Source organism: Psammomys obesus, unplaced genomic scaffold, assembly GCF_907164565.1.
Source record: "Psammomys obesus unplaced genomic scaffold, mPsaObe1.curated_primary_1811, whole genome shotgun sequence".
NCBI classification, from domain to species: Eukaryota; Metazoa; Chordata; class Mammalia; order Rodentia; family Muridae; genus Psammomys; species Psammomys obesus.
The window spans coordinates 1660673-1687127 of NW_026590701.1; the positions used below are offsets into that span (position 1 = coordinate 1660673).

At 38.9% G+C, this 26455-nt stretch overlaps 1 protein-coding gene across 2 annotated transcripts in view; it reads right to left on the reverse strand.

The window, feature by feature from the left end:
* The window catches only part of Akap6 (A-kinase anchoring protein 6), a 436130-nt gene that overhangs the window by 182336 nt on the left and 227339 nt on the right, over positions 1–26455 (reverse strand). The window lies entirely within an intron of this gene.

The window sequence follows — 26455 nt, forward strand, 5'->3', positions numbered from 1 at the left end:
CATGGACAGCTAACAGGACAGCAGCTCTCATCGCTCTGATCAGTGCCGCTCACGACACTTCTTAGTATACAGAAATGCAAATGTTTACTTCTCAATCTTTTCTCTAGTTCTGTCATGATCTGAACTCACGTATCAAAACAATGTTTTCAAAGTCTGCCATACAACTAAAGAAAGTTAGCTACATCATCTTCTGAGTATAGCAACCTACGTTCTGATGGGCTAATACTCCTGATGAAGACTGTGCATGAATATAGAACAATATAACTACCATTTGTCTGTTTTGATAGGCAAGATGTTTGACTCCCAGTAACTATGTTATATATGTTAGATATCTCTGCCCGTTTATCCCTTCCTGCATTTCAAAGTCTATTTTTAAAGATACATAGATTTTTTCCTTTTTTAAAATTTTATTTTATTTTATTAATTACACTTTATTCACTTTGTATCCCCCCCATAAGCCCCTCCCTCCTCCCCTCCCGGTCCTACCTCCCCTCCCCCTTCTTCACACATGTCTAAGTGTGTGAAGACCTCCCCAAGTCTACTGATAGGGGAGGTCCTCCTCTCCTTCTTTCTGACCTTAGTCTATCAGATCACATCAGGAATGGCTGCATTGTCATCTTCTGTAGCCTGGTAAGACTGCTCTCCCCTCAGGGGGAGGTGATCAAAGAGCAAGCCAATCAGATTATGTCAGAGGCAGTCCCTCTTCCCATTACTATGGAACTCACTTGGACACTATACTGCCATGGGCTACATCTGTGCAAGGGTTCTAGGTTATCTCCATGCCTGGTACTTGGATGGAGTATGAGTCTCTGGGAAGACCCCTGTGCTCAGATTTTCTGGTTCTGTTGCTCTCCTTGTGGGGTTCCTGTCCTCTCCAGATCTTACTATTTCACAAATAACATGGGCCTTCTAAAAGCAGCCATTATACTTAACATTAACTTAATGTTAATTTGTTACATTCTTTACTTGTGTTTAGAAGAATATGCCCATTGAATATTGTCATTTTTTTAATAAAAATATTTCACATTCTTCCCCACTATTTATAGTAGCAATACCAATAATATATACTCATCTATTTTACTAGTGCTTTTTAATATGATTTTGTTCTAATTCATTCATCTAATCTAGCATCAAAACCTAGCTCCCAGCTCTGAGAAGGCTCCAAGGCTGGAGATAAATTAATAATACTCTGGTCAGGGTAGTACTTTCTAAAATTACTTTCAATTTAATCATTACAGGTGAACTGGTGATGTGTTCGTGTCATATGAACTTTTTTATTTTTAGTGAATGATACAAATTCAAATAGACAGTAAAACAACCATACAGAGCTCCAGTTATTTATTTTGCACATAATTCATATATGCTTTGATGCCCAAAGCAAGCATTTTTACTTTGACCATGACTTACACAGCAAGCTTCCCATAATTCCTTGCTCTCCACAGTTGCACAGAATTGACAAGCTGCTCTTCCATGCCCCCATCCTCACTAAAATAAATTGACTCCCATAGCTTCCTGGAAAAGCTATAACTTCATTTTCCAGTCTGAAAACAATTAATAAAGTACTCAGCAGTGAATTTCAAATAATACAAGGCAACTTGACCTTGGCAGAATACACACTTCATTTAACCAGGAATGAGATTCCCTTTGAGTTTCTCCTTATTAAAGTCAGCAATAATGTGATCATTCAAGCCTTCTGCCAAAAACTAAACTCAATACCTGGGCCTCGCTTCTTTCACTCTGAATGATTCAAGTTTGGAGTGCATTTACAAAGAAAACCAGGAGCTACTTTGAGCTGGCCTCCTCGTTAAGCACAGTGTTAATGCCACAGTCCTATGAACTGGGAACTCATATTCCCCACTTTGCTGATAAAGAAATCAAAACTAAAACAGCTTGAGTGACTTGTCCAACTTGACTCAGCTAAGTCTATGGTAAATCCGAGGGTTTATGGCTATTTAAGTTCAGAAGGTGCTTTTACCCACAATATTTTACTAGTAAATATTCCTTTAGAGTTTGTGGGACAGGAAGGAAACTTGCCCAACTGTTAACTGAGGCTGAGTAGGACATATGGACATAACAGGTTAGAGTACAGACTGAACTGGAAATAAAAAATTTCCAAAATTGAGTAAAGAACTATGGCAAATGTACGAGAGCCATGCTAGAGGAGGGTTTAGATCTGAGGGGGGCAGGCAGAAGTCAAGAGTAGATTGACAAGTTCAAAAGACACTTCTTAGCTTGTGGCAGCTATACACATGGTAAGTTTTGCTGCGGTAACAAATGAAAGCAACCGTTTGCTATTTGGCTGTGTCACATTCCTGGTAAGGATGGTTGTGAGTGACCGTAGGTTGTCTCTGTCTGTTGTCTTCATCTTGGATTCAAGATGAAGGATCAGCCTCTGTTTGGACTTGATATTCTTTTTTTTTTAACATGATATTTTTGTAATTTAAATTTGTTTCTTACAATTTATTTACTTTACATCTTAATTGTAGCCCCTCCCTCGTCTCCTCCTGGTACCACCCTCCCCCTATCTCCCTCCCCTAGTCCTCAGAAAGGGGAGCCCTATTCCCTACCATCTGGCCCCAGCCTATCAAGTCTCATCAGGGTGCCTGTATCCTCTTCCTCTGTGGCCTCGGAAGGTCACTCCACCAGGGGGAAGTTATCAAAGAACTGTCAACAGAGTCCATGTCAGAGACAGCCCCTGCTCCCCTTATTAGGGAAACCCACACAGAGACTGAGCTGCCTATTGGCTACATCTGAGCAGGGGCTCTAGGTCATCTCCATGCATGGTCCTTGGTTAGTGGATCAGTCTCCACAACCCCCTTGGGCCCAGATTTGTTGACTCTGTTGGTCTTCTTATGGAGCTCCTGTCCCCTTACTCACTTATAAATGGATATTAGTCATACAATACAGAATAATCATACTACAATCTGCAGACCTAAAGAAGCTAAATACCAAGAAAGACCCTGGGCAGGATGCTAATCTTCATTCAGAAGGACAAATAGAGTAGACACCAGAAACGGTTGAAAAGAGAGAAAAGGATAGGAACCTACCATAAATGTCCTCTGAAAGTCTCCACACCCAGCAGGGGATCAAGGCAGATGCTGAGACTCACAGCCAAACTTTGGTCAGAGTGCAGGGAGTCATAGGAAAGAGTTGGGGGATAGAAGGACATGCTATTCTTATGACATAAATGAAAGTTTCAGAATACAAACTACACCTCTTAAAGCCTTTGCTCACCTGTCATTATCCATAGAAAATCAAAAACTGTGCTGACAGTGCAAGGGGCACCCTCCTCTCTGGGAGGCCTGCAAAGCACACAGTCATAAGTAGGGAATGTAATCTTTTTACGGGAAAGGGGAATGAATCACAGGAACAATAATATAATCCACAGAGAAAGCCTGTGCTCTTTGCAGATACTGTATGTATGAAAGCAACAGAGCAAACCGAGTACACTTCATAGGGAAGGTGATTTCCTGCTCTCCCCAGATAGAGAACTCTATCCTAAAGAGAACAGCCACTGTACTGTTTCTACATTTTCCATGTAATCTCCATGTCTGTATATGACTTTTAGTGTCTTGTGCTTACATTTGGTCAAAGGCTGAAAAATGAATCAAAGACAATCTGCATGAATATATGGAGAAAGTACAAATGCCTTATACAGTTTATTACAATTAAGACAAAATTAAATTAGGAAAATGTAAACTCAGAAAGAAACCAGTGAACCTGAGTTCACACTTTTTTCTGTCCAAGGAGACATTATGTTTTAGTATATTTTGACGCTGTCTCTTTGAAGCTGTTGATCTGGTAATTTTGGTCTCTTGTGAAATATGTGTGATACAAATAAGTGAGAACTAATGTAACTACATCTTAACGCTAATACATCACCTTAAAATGTTAATAGTCAAATCAAATGAATAGTAGGATGTGTTGCTAGAACATCAGTTCCAAGCCTTTCTCTGAAGTTTGTTCGCTGAATACTCTTTATGCTGTCTGTCTCTTTCCTTGCTTCAGTCTCCTGCCCCCAACAGTCCTTTATGACTCCAAGACTTTCCTAATAGGTTCTTATTCTCTGTTCAAAGCCTGGCTCATCGATCCCCTTCCCTGCTCCTGATCAAGCACTCTGCTTAAGTTTATTTTATATGTGTATATGAAAATTTATCATTTCATCTGAGCAAAGGTTAGCTGCATGGTATCCTAATTAAAAATTACATCTTCACTGTTAAAAGAGGAAACCCAAGCTTTCTTAGAAGACATCTTGAGCACCTAGGGAAGACAACATATTGGGACATATGACAAATATAAGATATTTGATATCTAGTCACATAATAAATGAAGAGACGGATGCATAAATGAGCTTGCTGATTACTCCATCAGGTAAGTCCACTCTGCATAACTTTTTTTAATGTAAGAAATCCAATAAATGCTATTTGCTGTTTATCAGGGCAAATAAGAAAAGGTTGGTTCACAGAGAAACAGATTCCCCAGTAACAATATTACTTCCTGATCTCCATGAGTATTTTATCAGTTTAATGCATATGATCATATTCATCCTGTTGCCTCCTCTCATTCTATTCCCACTTCATTGATCCCCTTATTTTTCCTCATTATTTTAAAAACAAATGTTTATTACACAATATTAGAGGAGTAAACTTAAGGCTAATTACCTACCTGAGGAAAAGAATTTCTCCTATCATTTTCTTTTTGAGACAGAACATGTGAGTATTGATTCTTTTTGTCTCTCGTTTTCTACATTGCTTTATTCTAAACACTGAAGAACATTATCAAGCTGTCATCAAGATTTGCAAAAACTTCTTTTGTCCCATGATGACCTACTGGATGTAATCATGCTCACAGGAGAACATCTGCAGCTCACAGCAGAGCTGCATCCACAGCTTAACGTATAACTCTCTAAAAGTCTTAACCTAAACCGACAACGTAAATGTTGCTGTAAATTTGAGTCATTTTTAAACATCTCACTTTTATGGCCACTTCAAATAGATTAGACTAAGGTTGTTTTTTGGCAGAGGAACTCAAACAGGTTTACAACCTGGGTGCTCTGGTGGAATGATAGAGGGCTGAGTTCAGTCACAGCAATGCATTAGAAGAATATTCATAGACCCTCATCTTCTTGTGTTACCATTGTTGCTCTAGGTCAATAAACCTATATATCTTAATCTCATATAGCTATACAACATAACATATAGTATTTATTAACTCTATCTTGCTATAGTTGAAAAAAACCTTTTTATAAGCTAACAAAACTTAATCTCTAAAAATATATTGTCAATTATAAAATTCATCACAAAATTATCAAACTATCCAAATAGGCATTCTGAAAAGGAGAAAATTGGTAAATAAAAAGCTTGTCATTAGAATATCATTAGTTTGTCTGCATAACCAAAAAGTGGTGGTAATCTTAATCTTTTAGCAAATATAAGGTGCTCAAGGAAAAATTTTCTAAAAATAAGAATAAATAGTAGATTGACTATTTCAAGAACAATGTGAGACTCTGGTAAAAGAAACATAGGAATAAATCTCTCAAAACCGAAAAATAGTATTTTTGAAAAATTAGATGTAGAAAAATATATCATTTAAAAAAAGATTTATTTTCATTTAAGATCTGTGTTTTACCTGCATGTGTATAAGTGCACCACAGGTGTTCAATGCCCACAGAGGACAGAAGAAGACACTGGAACTGGAGTTAGAGACAGTTGTAGGCTGCCATGTCAGTGCTGGGAACTGACCGGTGGTCTTATATAAGAGCAGAAGTGCTCTTAACTGCTGAACCATCTCTCCAGGTCAGAAGGCACATTTTTAAATAGAAAATATTAAGTATAAATTGTCTTCATGCAATTCAAATATTTCTATATAATCTTTCAATTTTTGAAAATTTGCATAAGTTATCAGTAGAAATTAAGACTAGAAAGATGTACTATACATTGGAATGTCAGCCATCTTTGTTATGCAATGTTAAGACCACACTGCTTTACTTATTTCATAACTGGGGACTAAATCCAGGGTCTCCCCCATGCTAGGCCAACACTGTAGCATTGAGCCTCAGTCCACTTTTTAAAATGATTTCACAGACTTTCCATATTTTCTTCTGTGAAAATCTATTATTTTTAATACTAAAAAAAAATCATTTTATAACCTGAAAAGGATTAACCAACTCTTTTGTATAAAAATAAAATAAAAAATAAAAGGATTCCTTGATAAGCAGATACATGCTGTGTGGGAGGGCTTATCATCTACCTTAGATTTAAAAAAACACTAAAGATTCCAATAACGGGTAATAATTTCACACCTATGGGAGTGATGCTTCTTTGTAGGTCCTGGCCAGGGACAGCTTTGATAGGAGTCTTCTCTCTGGTGTAAAGCAGCCTGCCTTCCCCCCTACACTGCTGTAAAAACTATTACAAAAATGTCTTAGAAAACAAAAATCAATGGTGATATCCAACTCCATCGCATTAACAGGTTTTTCATCAAATTCTACAAGTATTGTATTATATTGCCTTTTTCCACAATGGCAACATGAGGTGATTTCCATTAAACTGCTCTTATATTTGAAAGAAGACAATTCATTTTCTAAATACGAACAATACAGTAAGCTGCATATACTCTAATCTGGAACTTTATTTCTAATTTCAATTTTAAACGGTTTGGAGTAAATTTAATGGGCTTATGAACAAAATCTTTTCAAAGCCTACATTTAAAATGAAATGAGATCTTCATTTAAAATTTTTACACATTAAATTGTGACAAGCTTATAAAATGGGGACAGGAAAAGGTAGGTAGTTGATGGCTGTAGCTTATACATACAGGAATAGAGACATTCTGAATATTATAAAATAATATATTTTCAGGTATCACACAAAAGTAGTCATATGATCCTAGCTATTAGGAAACACTCTTTTTCCCCTAATGCCAAGTGATTACTCAATGGATTATGGCAAAGAATTACCATTCTCTTTTAAAGACATAATTTCAAGTCACATTAAAGTGCTGATTTGTGTTTAGAAATCTGGGTTGCAGTCCTTCTGTCTTGTTACTATGCGTAAGCTTACATGTAATTTGTTGCATTGGAGCATACTGCTCTGTATGCCCAGGCTCCTGAGAGAAACAAAGCTGCAATCACCTCTCACATTACAAAAGAGATCCACTAATATCTCATCATAGAGATGCAGGAAAACTTTGTGGACTCCTTTGACAGGTTTCTAGGGGTTGCTGTCTCTTCTTTTGTAGTTGGAAGAGAAGGAAAGAAGAAAGAGAAGAAAGAAGAGAGATTCTTCATGCTGATGACATGGCAGCTGCATCCAAATCTTGCATGTTCATGGGGTCTTCTGTCTTAGCACAAAAGAACCTCCATCTTTTTATACTCTTTTTCCTGCTTTTCCATGGTCCAGGCTGAAATGATTTCCTGGATCCATTCACCCAGCCCTAATCTAGCAGAAGACTTCAGAGCAATTTGTGTCTAATGGCTCTGTGGAGACCCTTGAAATTTTAATAAAGACCCGTCAACCTATCAGAAGAACATGTAATTTTATGTTCATTACTTCCGGGTTCCCAACTGTAGAACTTGCATGGTTACACCTCAATTAAATGTTGAATTGAAGTTAATATCATTTAAATAAAGAATTCAATAAAAAGTTGAGGTTCTATTTTTAATAGCATCTGTCCCCTTTAATGACCGCTATGGTCATTACCACCAGTAACTGAGAACATGACCCTTTCTGCACAGAGGAAGCTGGCCGAGCCCTGGGAGGCTATTCCCATTCTGTTTCTTCCATTATTTAACAAATGCTGAATTTTTCCACTACAGTTTTTTTTAATATTTCTAAAAATATATATACAACTAGAATCTACACTCACCACCTCGCCTTGTCCTGCCAAGTTCATCTTATAGTTGGCAAAGTCTCTAGATTAAGATGGTATAAATTAGCTAAATTACACTATTTTAAGCAGAGACTTTTGTCTACTAAATACCTTATCTCTATCATTCCTGAATACTGTAAAGGAGGAGGAAACAATGGAAGTCTTCACAGGGATATAAATGGGACTCTATCTTTTTAACTAGGTTTTGCAGAGAGTGTTCCACCTAGAAAGCAAGAAACAGAAAGAAAGAAGACTGTGATTGTGACACACATTCTTTAGGAACATCAGTTCATATTTTGCTTCTTGGAGAATACCTTTGACAGGGTACTGCCAAGAAGAAAAGGGAGGGCCACTAACCAGTATTCTGATAAAATGTCAGGTAGGCTCAGCCCTCAGGACACTGAGAAATTCTAATTCCATAATGTAAATTATCTTGGGAGCACTGTTTAAAGAAAAGAGTAATTTCTTCCTGACGGTTGGCATCTTTTGTAGAGTCTGTTGAACACACTGCAAGCGGTCAGCGGGCCGCAGTAAGAGCACTGTGACACTCAGAAATGTTGTATGTTAATACATGGAGTCAGGCTAATAGAAAATAATTCAAGTTTGGGTGGAAACTCAGGCCCAGGGAATGCAAGGAGGAGAACAAAACCCCAAGTGTGGCTCTGCCAAATGATGCTACTTCCATTGTTATGCAAACAAAGCCACTCTCCACCTAAGCTGGAAAGCAAAGCAAGTTAGAGATGTATCTTGCTTTATACTGGGCTCCCTAGTTAGTCCCCACGTGTCTGTGTGTACCTTACGGTCAAGGCCAAGAGGAGCATTCAAGGCAGAGCCCTGAACAACCCTGGAAAGCTGTCTCAAGTGTCCTCCCTTGACTGTATCTTTCTGAGAGATACCAGGCAGGAAAAGTGATGTATGTTTCCCCGGGTGTGACCTCAGTCTGACCACATGTGAGATTTCCATGAACCAACGGGAGAAGTTGTCAATTGAACATTTTTTTGTCATACTGAAAGAATGCAGCAAGAAGGCTTTTTTTTTTTATTTGTATAAAATATATTGTTCTTCCAGGCTCCAGTGAAATAGTTTCTATTTAATTGCACAGAAATCCTAAGAAGGTTACAGCAGTGAAACATTAAAATTCTAAGGGCAACTAATAACATTAAAACTTTATAGCCCCAGATAGAATAATTTAGACAAAAACAACATGAACATATGTTTTGTGTAATAATAACAAACATTTATAGCTGTCAAGAGAGAAAAACACAGGTTTATGCACACCTTAATGGTGTGCATGGGTGAGCATGAGTATATTTAAAACATAATATATTACAGAAATGACAGCAGGCATGGCTCTTCTGGGTACTATGTTAAATCAATGAATAAATTACCAAAAGTGAGCTGTGGCTGTTTGGATGTGTAATTGAGCTTAACGTATGTAGTGTTATTTCAAAAGAAACCGTTCAAGGAGTCCCAAGTCCAATCCACTCTGCATCTATCCCAGGCAGTTTACAAATAGCAATAAATGAAACCATTGCACAGTAGGAAGGAAGTTTAGTTATACACATTACTTAAATTGAGGAAAAGTTAATTTTAATAAGCTTTGCAGGAATTGAAAACAAACATAGTAATTTGCTTGTGTTCACCAAACTGGAAATTGAAATGATAATATTTGAATTTATTTTAATTATTCACTGTATGACTCACAAAATCACTAGAAATTATGTCTTACTTTAAGCAAATACATATACAAACTCTTCATAAATATATAGGCTTATTATTCTACTTTTTTAATTACAGCATTTGAATGCCACACTTTTTCAAAAAAATTACTAGGACTACAGAATATGAAATAAATTTCAAGCTTGTTTGTGGCAACAAGTTAATAGCAATTGGTAATAACTGCGCTGTAGATGAGGCCATTAATATGAATTTTAGGATAAAAATAACTTCTTATACCTTGCTTTATAATTATAAGGTAGTTTGTCTTACTTAGCCCTTCACCACAGTTTTGTGAAACAGGAATAGGGGTATGATTTTTTTATTGTCCTCGGCCTATTTTTTTCCTGGTCTTAATTGTCTCATATTTTTCTGTATTATGAAAATCCATGATTGTTTTACAAGGGAAATCTGAATCAAATTTCATCAGAATTAAGCCCCACATCTTTTAAGTTACAGCTCTTTCCAGGTAGCCAAAAGGCCCAATCAACAAGTCTGCCTTCTTTCCAAGAGGCTGCAGCCTCAGGCAATTTGACATGTTACAGCAGGAAGTGACCAGGCTGACTCCTCATCTTCCACTTCTTTTGTTAGAGTGTCATCATATCATGGCAGACGCAAGCAGGAACATCGTATGCTCCGTAAAAAGAGGCTGTTTTTCTTGAACAGCATATTTTTATCTGTCTTATTAGCCCTATGCTTTGTCCTCATTTATGGCCGTCTAATACTAGTATTTTCCAATGCTATGTGTAATTGTACTGGGCCCTGAACTCATAAACCCGGCACCTTGCTTTTCTTCCTGTACTTGCAGAATAGCATCTTACTGGTGTAGCAAACAACAAATTAAGTTTGTGTTTACCAAAGTCTTTTTTATTTAGAATAATAATACAGTTAAATAAGAAGCCATTCCTCAGCATTTTTCAGTACTGTTTTAACTTATTTGGTCACTGTTAATTCACTTTTCCACACTACTCTCTTCTCCCCAAATTGTGCACAAACTAACCAACTTATAGACTCTGCCCAACACAGATCCCAGAGGGCTTTCATGCTTTTATGAGCAGATGATGATTAGCACAGAGCAGTCAGATGCAGGTGGACAATGGAACTCACTGCCCAGCGTTTCCTAGGAGATCAAAACACGGAACTCTGCTTTACACTGAAAGCATAAGGCTCTAGCCCTAGATACTGACATAGATAAACCTACTTAGAGTAAAAGCTTTCTTTTTTCATCCTCTTGTGAGTCTTCCATGTCTGCAACACAGGTCATGCTTCTCTGTCTCTAGAGATTGACCCACAGAGACATCACTGGTTGTTAAGCACAAAGTGTCAAATAGAGAAAGAAAGAATTTACTGAGGCATCTATAGTCAAGACCATAAGTGCCTGAGCCATTCCCTAACAACACTGATTTCAAGTGAGCCATTTTCCTTTCCTGATTTTAGCCAAGCCCTATGGAATTAGGAGCCAGGAGCTGGAGACAAACACAGCGGTCAGGGATCAGCAACTGAGCCAACGTCAAATCAGCCAGCCAAGTGTCACGTTCCAGATGTTCCTCTCTGAATAATACGCCTAGCAAGAATAAATGACTCAAAAACTTTACTGTGGACCTCTAAATTGATGTTAATGAAATCCTAACCTCGACAAGCCTTAACAGGGAACCATCATGATATTATTAATAATAAACTTTCAAATAACATTTCAAGAGCCTGGGTCTGTTACCTCTAAAATCTCTAGAATAAGCCACCTTAAGATTTATTCTGAAGCTTAAAAGAATGGCAATGCCATGCACCGAACCTATGAGATTGACATGGCCAGTGTTTTTGCCCTGAGGAAGGAAACCCCCAAATCACAGAATGGTGTGTAAAAGGCATGGTCCGTTCTGAGACTAATATTCCCACATACAACTGTCACTACCATTACTGCCGCTGGTACCATTGAAATTCTTGAGGTGTTTGGCTCTGAGTATTGGTTATGTAATGTATCTCTCCAGGATCTATTTGTTTTCTTCTTCATACTCTTTCCTTCTATAATTTGTTTCAGATACATCTTCACTTCAGGCTGTCCCTTTGGTTTTTGTCTCCAGCTTTTCCCTCATCCTACGATTTTCCTTCATCTCACGAGTCACTCAGTGCCCCTCAGTATAGCCCAGAACATTCCCCACTTCCTCACCTTACACTGCCTGAGAACGGGGGTCAGACTCCCGGCTTGGCAGAGACTATAGGAGATTATTAAGAGAATATGTCTGAATTAGCCAGTCACTTCCCTGATCGTCTCAGGGAGAGAAAGAGGCACATGATACGTCATGGGCACATGGTAACAGAATAAAGAATAGATTCTCTGACATTCCTGGGTCAGCACAGTCCATCTGATCTGTGACTGGAGGATATAGAAGCTTGCTCTTAGCACCCCGTTGGCTAGCTCTGGAAGTTTGCTATTTGTCCTATCATTTTTAGTCTCAAAGTCAGTTCTTTCTCAATGAAAATAACTAATATTTAATATAAATTTTGAGGAAAAATGACTCCAATTTAAGGGCTTTTTAGCCTATAAAACAAGCCAGTAGCTCTTACTTCCATACATTTATGGTTGTTTTATGAAATATTAGCTCATAAAATCACCTTTTCCTTCTCATTACAGCTATTTAAAAAGACAGTTATATTCATTAGGGTTTTTTTTATTTCTATGACAAAATATGTGACATAACTTAAAGGGAAGATTCCTTCTGACTCATGATTTCAGAAGTCTACCCTCGCCTGGCCCCGTCATGTTACCTAGGGTGAGTAAGAACAGCATGGTGAGGGGGAGCATGTCACCTGGGGGGAAATGCTCCGCTCACAGCAGCCAGGATGAAGAGAGAGAAGAATGCGTAGGAGATGGCAATACAAACTTCCTGAATGTGTCCCGGTTACTTCAGTAGGCCCCACCTTCTACTTCTCAACATCTTCCAATAACACTGTAATATTGTGGGTCCCCCAAGAAATTAATCCTTTGGTTAGGGCAAAAGTCTTCAGGATCTAGTCATTTCCCCAGAGCCCATCAGCTAGAAATCAAGTCCTCTAGTACGATGAACCAATGAGAGACATTTCTGATATATTAAAGTTATGAAGTGAAAAGAAACTATAACCAAATAGTGGGAAATGACACCTATACAATGCTGTACTCTTTCTTTTGCCAACATTTGGCATTTTTATTAAACTTAAAGTAACTCTAACATTCTGTTAAGGAAAGATAATCTTACAGAGGATCAGAAAACAAATGATAAACACTAAACAAGATATACTTTATTGAAATTTTATAGTCTACTATTCTCTTTTGGAATCCAGTACTAATTATTTAAATAAAAAGCTAAAATTTACAAGTATACTGATAGCACAAACTGTCCATATACTATTAATTCATAATTGGTTAGCCCAGAATCCCAGTCAGCAAACTCATAAAGTGCTCCATTTAAAATGTTAAAAAAATAAAACAGATTTCCAAGTATATGTGTTATAGGCTGCTTTTCTTTCCTTTTACCACTTAAATAGCTAAAAATAAACTTAAAGGGCATTAATATAACTTAATATTTTGATTACTGTTATGAATTTTTGTTTATTCAAGTGAGCATTTAAAAAAATATTCCCTGAAAGATATTATGCTGAGCATTGCAGTATACAGAATGATGAACAAGATATGATCCTGTCTTCAGATACTATGCAGCTCACAGAATATCTTTAATATAACATTCAGAAAGCAGATATTATATGTGTCTATAAATACTAAAGGAACACTGAAAATAAATTGGGTCACATTGCCATAGATGGGTTCTGGGCAGGAGCCCAGCAATGGCACATGCCACAGTGAGGAGAGAGATGGGCAGTGCAGTGGACAAGGATGCAAGGAGTTGAATAGGCCCAAAGGGAAAGCAGGGTGGTTTGGAAAACAAGAAGTAACCTTAGAGGGCTATAGGGAGGAAGACAGAAGACCTAAGAAACCTTTTAATGAAGCAACAGGGCATAGTGGAGGATTCTGAGTGAGGGAGTTGTGTTGCAAACAGGAAGCGGCAGGGGCAGGGAAGGATCAACAGAGAGGTGACACTCAGCTGCATCCTGTCCTGTGGAAGCAGCGAGCTGTGTAGATTAGGCCCAGAGCAGAAATAAACAGGAGCGTGATCCTCCATGGACTGTGAGGACCTAAGAAATCCTAGGTTGCTGTGTTTCATGTACTGTACTTGGGAGTAACATTTAGCTTAAATTAGCAACTAGATTTGCATTTGAAAACTATCAATCAGGATCAGATGTTTTATTTAGAGTGTAGTACACTGAAGCTCAGTGTGTACTTGGTAAAAACTCTAGTTCTAATCAATAGAAGACTCCAGAAGAAGGGAGTTGTGAAACTGCCCAGGGCACTGTACCTCCTGGTTAATTCAGCCGTACGGTGGTATTAAAAGCCACCCCGCACCTCCTGCCCTTGGCACGTGAGTGCAGCTTCTCAGTCCAGCTCTGTTCACAATAGTGGGACAGCTACAGAGAGCAGCTTTGTGTGCTTGTGGAAGCACCTATAGTTCTGAGGAAACCTTTTCTTCTTATTCATCTCGTAAAAGAAAGCCTTTTCGAGGTGCCAGAGAGACTTCTCTCCAGAATTCCATGGCCAGACAAGTGTGCAACAGTTGGTTATACTCACACCGGCTACGATTATGGCAAAGGAATGGTTTAGGTTCCCTGGTAGACCAATGATGATTCACTGCCTGGCTGAGGAGTGTGATCTGTCTCCCCTGAATGACACCACATGAAAGAAGGTGGTTATGAAGGCAGAGTGATTCCATCAGGAAAAAGGCAGAATGTCAAGCAGGCTACAGGGCCTGCTGTATTAACTTTAATAAGGATTATTTGCTGTTAGTGTTGCTGATTAAATCATTAGTGCAACAAGCTCAACCCATTCCCTTTTATGAGGACAAGTGTGCCTACACTTTCTAATATCCAATTTTACTATTTATGGGAAGAAAGAGCTATTGATTGCCTTGGAAAAGTCCATAAAACCAGAGCTTCTATTTCAAGGCATTCATTGACAGGAGGCTGCAAGACAACACCTGCTGAAAATGCAGGATTTCCAAAGAGAGCCCATCCTCAGACTCGTTCACCTCATTCCCATTTTGTGTATGAGCCAATGCAGAATTGTCATTAAGCTTTTTGTGTACAACTAAAACTAAAATAATCTGCATATAACAATTGAACATGACATTTCTCAAAGGTCCGATTTAGGAATCTAACTGCAAACCACTCCACATTTGGATAAAAGATAAAAGTAACTCTGACAGAAGATAAACATTTAGGATATCAGTATGACCTTTAGTCAGAATATCTTTGTTCACATCATTGTTCTCTTTGTCCTATTGAGCAGTTAATAATTCTTAGCCTTCAAACAAAAAAGGCAATTTTCAATGAGTGAATTACAGTCATAGTCACAAAGTCCACACTGATTAGGAAATGAAATGATTTCTTTCCATTCTAAAATACATAAAATGTAACAATATTATACAATGATGACTTTGAAAACTACATTTGTTTTCTGTTCATATTATTCTTGCTAACTTCAGTGAAAAAAACCCACACTTATATATATATATTGAGAATGAGCACTGAGAGCCAGAAAGCTTTTTTAAAGTGTCTATAGGTCTTATCCTATTTTGTCAAGAAAAAGAATAAGTGTGATTTAAAAAAAAAAAAAAGAGTGTTATTGTAAAATCACTTGCTAAATGTACAATAGGCCAAGGTGCAGGATGTCCTAAGTCTTGGCTAATGGGACAATTGGGACACGCTTAGTGGGCTGGCATCATCCTGCAGCTATCATGATCAGTGATGTCATAGATATTCTCAGTACAACAATCACCAGTATAATACACTACGATCAGTTATTTTCATGTTGCAAAGAAAGAAGAAAGGGAAGAGAGAGGGGGAGTGAGGAAGGCAGACAAGCAGACAACCTGTCAGGCATTGGGGCTGAGGGCTGAAAAAGAGAAAAGAATTGAAACGAAGAAGTGTTCCGAAAGTCTTTATAATTCAAAATGCACAGCCCTTTCATTTGGATGGCCCAAACAAGCACTATAGGCCCAAACATGTTACAGAAACACCTTTCTGGCCTCGTCACCGGCTCACAAACTCTTGCCGGGAATGAATGGTTTTACAGACTTTTGCCACATGGAACTACCCACTGAAATTGAGTATCCCTCACCCTGAGCTCTATTGAAGTCAGAGTATATACAAGAGGTATCAAATGGAGGAGAGTGAGAAAGTAGATCCAAGAGAACTGGCTCGAGAAAAGACATGAGTGATTATGTTTCTGCATGCTGTACAAAGCGTGCTCCAGAGAAACCACCCAGTCACTTTATGGAGCAGAGCTCTCCAGCCCTGTGCCTTCTGCAAAGGTCTAGACGAATACAAACTTGATTGTGTTAGCTAACCTCACATTTATCATTTACTAGAGGGATATATTTATGAACACAGACTATAGTGAACCAAATGTAATATGTCAGAGATTGGACTTCGTTAGACATTCAAATACTGGTATGATCTAGTCCTGCCCTTTGAATTTATGTCAATTTAGGGACCTCTACCTTTTCAGGTCCAATCTTACCTAACCTTGTTACATAGCTTTAAAGCAAAGTCCACAAATTTCATCAACTAGCATGCTGGCCAGTGACTAATTCCTTTTAGATGCTTTTAGGTTTTTTATTTTAAGGACGTTACCCAGAGTATACCATTTGAGCAAGCATTTTAAAATAAAGACAAAAAATAAGCTCTGAGTGACCAACTACATCAATTAGCCAAAGAGACTTGTAAGCTTAATAGTAACAACAGAATTGTGGACTTATTCTATTTTTATAGTATAAATGACCACTTATTGGGAAAAATAGATGAAATGACCATTTAAAGGTTCATTTATGATTGTTTAGAATGAAAACCAACAGGGAAAGGAAATAAGAAAAAGTATACAAAAAGCAAATAGTGAAATAGGATTGGGCCATTATTTACACAGCTAAGATAAACACTGCATCATGAAAGATAAAGTGAAGTTCTCACCTCGGCAATAAAAGGAAATACATATTAACCAGATACATTTAAATAAACTGTACTGTAAGCTGAAATATTATGTAAACTGAGTCAAACAGAGAAATTTAAGATGTAGATGTTCTTCCAAGGAGTTTTAGTCTTGGTGGCGTTACCCTCAAAGCCAACTATAAAAGATACAATGGAACTTGAAGATGAAAGTAATGTCACAGGCTGCATGTGATTAAACAGCAAGCTGTAGCATAAATAAATGCAGCTCAGCTTGGACAGATCCATTCTCTTGAAAGGATGAGATTCGAATCCCCCTCTCCTTCCCAGACCTTCCTCTCCTTCAGCCATTCCTGTACTGCAGTCATTTCCCAAAGACTAGTCGCTGAGTTGGACTTCATTCTTGTTTTTAATTAATCAGTTTATTCACTTTGTATCCCAGCTGTAGCCCCTCCCCCAACCCCTCCCAATCAAACCCTCCCTCCCTCTTCTTCTCCTATGCTCCTCCCCCAGTCCAATGATAGGGGAGGTCTTCCTCCCCTTCCATTTGACCTTAGTCTATCAGGTCTTCTTTGTCTTCCTCTGTGGCCTGGCAAGGCTGCTCTCCCCTCAGGTTGAGGTGATCCAAGAGCCAGCCCATGAGATCATGTCAGAGATGGTCCCTGGTCCTATTATTGGGGAACCCTCTTGGATACTGCACTGCCATGGGCTACTTGTGTGCAGGGGTTCTAAGTTATCTCCATGCGTGGTCCTTGCTTGGAGAATCTTGGACTTTATTCTAAGTCCATTGTTTCTACGATCTTATTTGTTTGTCATAGGATTCATCCATTCTTTCACTCCAATTGGAGAAAATAAATATTCCTTCTTGAACGTCACAGTTCCACATCCCCAAGTAACTTCCTCTCTCCCACTTGAATCCCTGGACAGCAGTCTCTTTAAACATGGTGGATATATTTCAAGACCACACAGTACCTTTATAAAATCACATATTTATTACCAAATTCTATATCTTCTATGTTTTCTCCTATACACATATAGTAACAATCAGGCTTAATTTAAAAGCTACAGGCAGTAAGAGATTGTCAATAGCCACTAATACAGTAAGGCATCTATAATACTATATTATCATAAAAGTTATTGAATGTGGTCTCGAAATATTATTGTGCTGTGCTCTTCTCTCTTCTTGGGATGACATAAAGTGATAAAGACAACACTTTAAGGTTGCTCATTTGCATATCTGAACACAAGTTTCCTGGAACCATAATATTCTGATAACCAACGAGACAGGGTCTTGCCATGTAGCCCAGGCTGGCATTGAACTTGTGATCCTCCTGCCTTGGCCTCCCAATTTCTGGCATTATAAGTTTGTGCCATTAAGCCATTCTGTTATGACTTTTCATCTTCCTCTTCCACCTGACCTTGGCCATCTGTTTTCTGTGGATACACTGAGTCATTAGAAGCAGTCGGGTGAGTGTAACAGCTTTTCAGCTGATATTTAAAGCTCTCCAGAACACAACTCCGTTTTAACCTCCTTCCCTTCACATAAATACAGAAGCTTCCTATTTTCAAAAAAGTCAAGCTCCCTTTGCTCATTATTTCCTACTGTCCTTCATATTTTCTTTCTCGTATTTTTTGGTTATTCTTTTTTTCTTTACCTAGGATGTCTGTCCTCTGATATCTTCTGACTTCCAACTTAGCTGAATATTAGATACTACAAAACCCAAATTCTGTTAGTGGAGTAAATCTCTTCTCATATATAATCAGATTGAAATCAGGGATTCCTACATTTTCCTTTAGCCCTTGTACCTTAGTAAAGCATTTATCACACTGTATACCATCACGTAGAATTAAATTTATGAAATGTAAAAGACTCCAGTCAATATTACTGATTTTAAGGATAAATAAGAGAAGTATGGGTAGAGATCCTGGGAAAGCCATAAAGGAAAGCATGGAGAAAGGAGAGGAACACATTTTCAGTAAAGAAAAACTAGAAGGTGTAAGAAATGAACTATTAGCATGAATCTTAACTATGCGAGGGAAAAGCAAAGGGGCTGAACAAGCCACTAGGCAGCCTGCTGTAAATGCTGGCCACACTAATAACTCATGCTATTCGTCAGACAGCGAGATCTGTGATGTCAAGTGTAAAGGGTTCCAGAGTGAGGGCGTGAAAAGTGAGAGAGCTTACACTTGAGAGAAACATGAAAACAGAAATGGCCATAGGTCTCATTTGGACAGCTCATGGGAGAAGGCCTCCACATGACAGCTCGAGCAATGAGTGTTAGGTTCTGCTTCATTTCTCTGGATTCATGGCTCCTTATTTCTCCTGTTTCACTTCTTTCTACTGTTTCACTCACCTTATGTTTCCTTTAGGCTTGTTTTTTCCTCTTCTTCCCTTTCTCACTTACCGAGGTCCATAACCTTAGTTAGTCCGTGAACAATGCTTAAACAACTAAGTATAAATACAAGAACCTGTTGCCCATGTTCAGTGGAAAACATCTTGAAAGCTGTGGTGAACTGGGCCTTGAGCTTTGGCCTAGCAGGCCTCCAATCTAGTTATGTTTCCCTATAAAATCATGCATGCTTGTGTGTGTGTGTGTGTGTGTGTGTGTGTGTGTGTTATGCTAATAAACACATACATACACAACTACATATAACATTTGTTGAGAAGTATCACCTTTCATTTGGGGCTGGTGGGAAATAAGACTGGCAATGTTCTGTTAACATCACAACTAAGTAGCCATCCTTTAAATGTGTCTGAAAGAGAAGAGCAAATGTGGGCATCTTAATATCCTATGACATCCCTGGATAGAAGTGCTATCTATTATGGGTGTGAGAACAGCTAAACAAGCATTTGAAGTGTTGACTATAGAGATAGGTACTTGTAAAGCTACTGTTTTATGTGCAATCCTCTGTGACACAATAAACACAAGAACCAACGCAAGGGTGATCTCTTTAGCAGGCAAGGCTCTTGCTGGCCAAGTAGACCCCTGCCAGAAACAACACATTCCAGGAAAAAAATTGTAACTGACACACTGAGGTCATTGTTTCACACTTTCAAAAGAACCTACTTAATTTGAAAGCACCTTTAGAAGCAATTTTGTATCTTGGCTTTTTGTGTATGAGTTTATATACTACAGAGTTTCAAAAGATGTGGACCCCACTATGCATTTAGACCTCTCTAGTGCATTTAGTACGCATTCTCTTTATAATGAATGAAAAGATGACATGTGAGTCTGGTAGGAGAAGACTGCTTTCTATAGATTCCAAGTTTGTAGCCAAAGCATGCGTCTTTTTAACTTCTACATATTATTAAATAAATAAGAAAAACTCAAATGCCTATTTTACTCCAGTGAAATTTCCATGTGTTTATCAGAGACACAAAGAATTTTACTTGGATTCATGCTGAGATGAATATTTCTATAGTCAAGACTCTGAGCAATAGAGCATACAAATGGCCACTACCTGGCTGATGACCTACCATTAGATATGTTTATTTTCATAATCCTTTTCACCAGTCTCTTCATCAGAGCCACAGACTGATAATATATAAATTTAGGTACCATACGGAAACTAGAAAAGGTTTTTTAAGAAACTGGATTCCATCACAAATATAGTAACCACAATTGTCTTCAACGAAGCAACTCACCTTTGTTTTGGACTTTCAGAAAGCATTTTAGAAAAAAAAAAAAGATGTACTGTTAACAAAAGTGGGGCTCTTGACAAATCCACAGTAGAAGAAAGCAAGCTCTCCCTGAGATGTCAGAGCAGGACTACAGTGAGCACCTGAGCAGGGCGGGGCCAGGTAGGAGAGGCTTCGGGAAGGATGCTGCGGGAAAGCTGTACAAGCTGAATGCACCTCCCGCTCGTCTGCTTCCATCAAGAACACCATTCCATTTCAGTCTGCTAACATCCTAATTAAGATGATCTGAATCGTAGGTGATCTGTTATTCTAGATTTAAGATAGCCCAAAGCACGTTAGACAAGGCATTACACCGAGTGCTTACAGGAATGATAAGGCCACCAAGCAGGAGAGTACACCGTCTCTCCTGTACCGCTCAGCACTGGGCAGTTTCCTGGCAGCACTCAATAAATAAACAGCTAGGCCTTTGCCTGTTGTCCCTCTCTCTATGTAAGATACAGTTTAATCTTACTATCTCATTTCTGGTTCCTTTTAACATTATGTTACCAATTTTTTGTTGTTGTTGTATTAGGTAAAGGGGGTAGATTTTAATATGAGTGTACAGCAGTACAGGGACTGACTATGTAGGGAATGATTCCCATTTATTATCTTAACGCTCTTTTTGAAGAACTCATATTAAATAACTGACTATATATGTTCCTTAGACATATGCAGAGACAACGCGTAGTCTCAGTAATGCTTTGAAAGATTCAGGATCAAACTATATTGCAGAACAATAGCACCAGGTTGCACTATTACCCCCGAAGGCATCATCTAATACAGAAAACTTCTTCTTAGGGTATCCTCCAAGTCACTCCTTTATAGTTCTTTAGTTAATCAGAGTTACCCAGAATTCCTTTGCCTAAGCACTGGGTTAAGACTTGGGCATCTGGTAAGCAAGCACACCAGTACACATGCAACACCGAACGCCCCTCACTTAACATCTGAAGACAGGTCAGGCAGGGCAGATTAACTACCCAAGTCAAAAGCTACACAGCTCCCAGTCCCAGTCAGTACCTAAAATTCTTGTCTGTAGGCCTGAGCAGACATATTTAAAGGTATCTGTGAGCTTGCTCTCCAGCTACAGCTGAGCAGATATCCTTGATGAACTTCAGAGTCTGATACTCATTTCCAAGGGATGATGACTTCAATCTAAGAACCTCAAAGAAAGAAGATGAAAAAGGCATCCCTGGAGTCCGGAGCACCTGGACACCTGTGTCCTTTCACAGAGGAAATAAAGGTATGGCTCAGGGCCCAGGCCAGGTCACTCTGTCCTGGCTGCAAGGTTTCTGGGCTTAGAATGAAATACGCAGGTGTTCTGTGGACCTGGAAGCTGCTGGTACATTCTTTCATCGATACAAAGTTGGGTAAGTTCCATGGGGAGGTCCTGGCCCTGATTCTAAGCCCTGAACAATGCAAGCTTCAGAAGAGAAAAGTAAAGAGAGAGCAGATAAGAACATTTTAAAGGAGACAATGTCAATTAATTTTTTCTTTAGGATATTCTGACTTTTACCTTGAAAGGTCAAAAATGTACTTTTTTTTAAAACATTAGATAGTCATTATATTTTGAAATCTCCCAACTGCATATCACTGAAATAATTAAAATAGGAAGCCTCTAGTTTAAAGTGATAAACTTTTTTCAATCTTTCCTAACATTCATAATTACAAGCATATTTTAAATTCTTAGATGCACATGTGAAAGCTGTATTTCTGGACTTGATGAATTCTGTTCTCTATTTCCATGTATAAAAGATCTCACAGTCCTGGGAAAACACTTTTTTAAAAAATGAAATACAACAAATAAGGTATGCTGCCGAGTCCTGAGGGAAACGTTTCCCAGAGTCTTTGAATTTCCTCCTATCCTCCTTCTTTACAAGATTTCTAAGACCAAGCCCTTTTCTACAGTCTCTCAAGCAAGGTAAAAAAGAAAAATACCCCCTAGATATATTCCTTAGATTTTCTATTATGCTTCTCAAGCTCCCAGTAGCTTCTGAAGTAAACCTAAGATGAGTTCTGGAGTTACTTTTATTATGTTTTAATTTTAGTTCCTCTCTTAGGTCTCAGATGAAACAGATAATCAGAACTGCTTTGTTTGGGGATGCATTTCATGGCACAAAGTGTGAGCGACCTGAGCAAGGTCACTTCATAGACAGAAGGCTCCCAAGAAGGGCGGGAAGCCAAGGCTAGCCCTCAGTGTGGAGGAGCTATGATACGGCCTGTTTCAGCTTGCACTACTTGATGCTACCTGACAGAAAGTTCTTACGCAATGTGTATGTGTGTCCTTCTGACTCATGTCAGCTATTGTTCAAATCACTAATTGGTAAGATCAGTTTTATCATGCCAGGAACCTTCATGCAGACGATGGCAAGCAAGCCCAGTCATCTAAGGCATTGGTCCTGGGTTCCAGACTTACCAAACTCCTCCAGCTTTTGAGTCTCTCTGCACAACGTTTTCACATTGGCAAATATACTTCCGTCCTTATTTTTAAAGAGCCAACTCCCTCCAGACCTTCTCTTGGCATCTCCCTCCATTACTTATAGCATCTTCTATTGGAATTTTATCAACTCTATTATAATCACTATCCATTGTGTCATTAAAGGCTTCTATATTGCATTTTGCCTGATCAGGATTTATTCTCTACAAGGTTTTGTTCTAAGAAGTGCTTTTAAGTCATCTTGCTAGCTTGAAGCTCATTTAGTGGACAGGCCAGCCTCGATCTTCAATGATTCTAATGCCTCTGCCTCTTGAGTGCTAAAATTGCAGGTGTTCCACAAATCACCCACTCATTCTAAGCACTCTTTAAAATAATCCGTGCCATAGATATTTGACTAGAAACTGTCATTACCCTTTTTAAAATTAAAAATAATTATTACACTCCACAAAATTTGGGGAGAATGCATGTCACAACACACACGAGGAGGATCAGCTTCTCTCTTCCACCAGGTGGGTCCCCCAGAGACAGAAGCCAGGCTGGCAGGCCAGATGGTGTGAGCCTCTCCCCTTTGAGCATCTTGCTGGCTCCATCCCCTCTATTTTACAAATAAAAAATATGAGACACAGAGAAATTAGGTAATTGTCTTAAAGACACCTCGTAGTAAGTGTCAACCATTTCATTCAAGCAGTCTAACTCAGTCTCCTCCTCCTTGATGTTTAGTTTGCCCCAAGTCTAAGAAAAACAGTTCATACACATTAAACAAACTGAGGAAAATTATCTGATCTTTCCCCATAGTATCCTTAACCTTCAACTTATTTTACACTCATTCTTGAGTATGGACGTGGCTATCTACCCAGGAAAAACCCAGCCCAAGAGAGCTAGCTGGGTCTTCCAGCTGAAGGCCTGGGATTTCGCCTGGCACTGTGGTTCCCAGGTTCCCCATGCGCAGATACTACACACAACAACCTCTTCTTGTCGTTGTTCTCATTTGTGACACTTGTTTGTGTAGTGACATGAAAACACCACAGAATAGAAATGCATTAATAAAGACAAGTCTCTTACTCTCTGTAAGCTGATAAGACTAGAGATGTCTCTTCTGGAATAACTCAAAAGGAGAATTTTTCTTTTGTTTTCTAGAAATCAGAAACACAGATCATTAAGGATCAGATGCTTATTTTCCCTTCTCATGGTTAAATTCAGGTCCCATATTCTTCTTATTCTTTATACTTACTCTTTTTCCCATTCTTAAAATAGTTCTAGCTCAAGGTATAGATTTGGAAAAAATATACATATATATTCTACTTTTTATAAAATCTTCTAAAACTTTGCTTTTTATGTTTTAATGGCCATGTAACATTTGGTTATAATAAGATATAGACCAATTTAATTATACAATCCTAGTTTAAATACTTTAGCTGGTACTGTCTGCTTTTAAGTAACAATGTCTCAGACATCCTCTCATTCATTTGTTATGTGTATGTGTGTGTCGGGGGGATCTTGATCCTATTACAGGTGTTCCTGTAAGAATCTGGGACACTGGGAAAGGGCCATTGGCTCTGTGGTCTGAGGAGGCTTTCTGAGAATGTGTTGTCTCTCCTTCTCTGGCTTGAGTAAGCAGCTTCTTTCTACCTCAGGAAACAAGCTGACTGAAAACTCTCTTCTTCAACCAGTCCCATTGGACAGCTTTGCTTGAGCCCAGCCCAGCCCAGCTCTCTTACCAATCTGGGTGCACCATCTCGAAGGTCCCTTTGGCACATGGCGCTCAGCCTCACTCATGGACACCACCCCCTTGCCACATGCCTGACACACAGCTGAGAATGTATCTACACGGAATTCAGGATTATTTCCCCACTCACTCAGAACCTTCCCCTTACCTACAGCAGGCCAGCAGCTCCCTCTCCCACTCCTCCCTCTCCAACCACACCACTGTCTATGGCATGTCACTCTCTTAAAGCAGCCCTCCCTTTCCTGCATCTTTTCCCCCATGTAATCTCTTGCTGATTCCTTTTGTTATTTTAATAGCACCCTACATTCCCCAGTGTCTATCTGCTCAGTGCATGTACTCAGCCCAAGGACTGGCAGCAGGGAACAGAGGGTAACTGGTGAGACCATGGGCTCTAAGCCTCCTCAAAGTGCAAACTCAAGCCCTAGCTCTGAGGCTTAGTAGCCGTGTGCCCTTAGGCAAATCGGTTCACCTCTCTGTGGCTTCTTTACTGTGCTGAGGAATTTGTAGAGTTGTTTAGTCTTTGCTGTAATGTTAACTGAGGAATAGAGCAGAAGTCAGGATAGCCTGTGAATGGAGACTGCATACGATAGCTTCTGTTCTTGTTTTGCAGTGTTGGCAATCTAACCTAGGTCCTCATGCATCCTAGAATGTACTCAACCACCAGGCTACCCCACAACCCCTCTTTTTGTTAAACAAATAAAACAACCCAGATTTCAGTTGTGTCCTTTTCCCTCATTCCCACTCCACTTCCACAGTGAAGCCTTCGCCAATCAGTTGCTTCCTCCCCCAGGAGATGTCTGCTGACTGCACTCCAGTCCTTGGTATTTGCTGTAGCTTTATGTCTCTCCTCACATCACTTCCTAAAATAGGTGCTTATGTGCCAAGCCACTTCCTCCCTTTCTCCAAGCATCTCCCGAAGTGTGACCTCCTCCATGGAGGTCTCAGTGGGACTGGTCTTGCAGTTCAGTTCTGTTTCCGACAGCTGAAGGGCATCCTCTGAGCTTTTCAGTTGCTGCATGGTCTCTGTCAGGGGGCTGGCCCGGGTTCCTGTTCTGCCTGTACTGAAGAGTCTGAGTCTCAGAGGGCAAAGCGGTTGCTAGCTTGCTCTGAGCACAGTGCCCATGCCTGTGCGTGCTGAAGAAATGTTATTTGATGATGTTCCTTGCTCTGTCCATGCCAGGAAATAGAAACTATGAACTAGCCAATCTGCTTCCCTTTGTGATATAATGTTCAGATCCTGAGTCTACTAGGCAACTAATTTCTGGGCTTCCTTTCACAAATTGAGAAACCATACGAAAATGTCAAGTTAATAAAATTGTTTTCAACATTGTAAGTACAAAGCATACCTTTGTGACAGTAGTATTCCATATTAAAAGGCACTATGTTTAATGTTCAATGGCATATGTTTCTCAGGCTACTTTGTAAAACTAAAATGGATAATCAAAACATGCCGATACTCATTTTTAAAATACTTGCTGTATTCGGTGCATGCACCATTATGGAGAACTTACACTCAAAGCAAAAAGATTTGTAGCAAAGCATATGACCTTCTTCGCACTACAATGACCATCCCCTAATTAGGCAATGCATCTGATAGTCATTAACAGGAATGAGATAATGAATCACTTTCTCTCTTCTTTGTTAATTTGCTGTAACCAAGCGGCTAATGGATGTCAGAGCTGAGTGATTGCACTGATTATAGTGATTTATAGTTGCAACAAAACAATTTAAAACCATTCTGATTATTCATGTTAAAGATGCTTTATGTTTTGTTTACTAAATGTTTTATGCCCCCTTTCTCCCACCCTTAGAATCCTGTCCCCCTTCTGCTCTGCTACTTTGAACAAAAAGACCTCTTCCCAGAAAACTTGAAAGTTGTTGCCTTTTGTTTTGTTTTCAGTCAAACTATATATATATATATATATATATATATATATATATATATATATATATATATATATATATATGGAGGGAGAGAGAAAGAGAAGGAGTTACAAAGTTTACC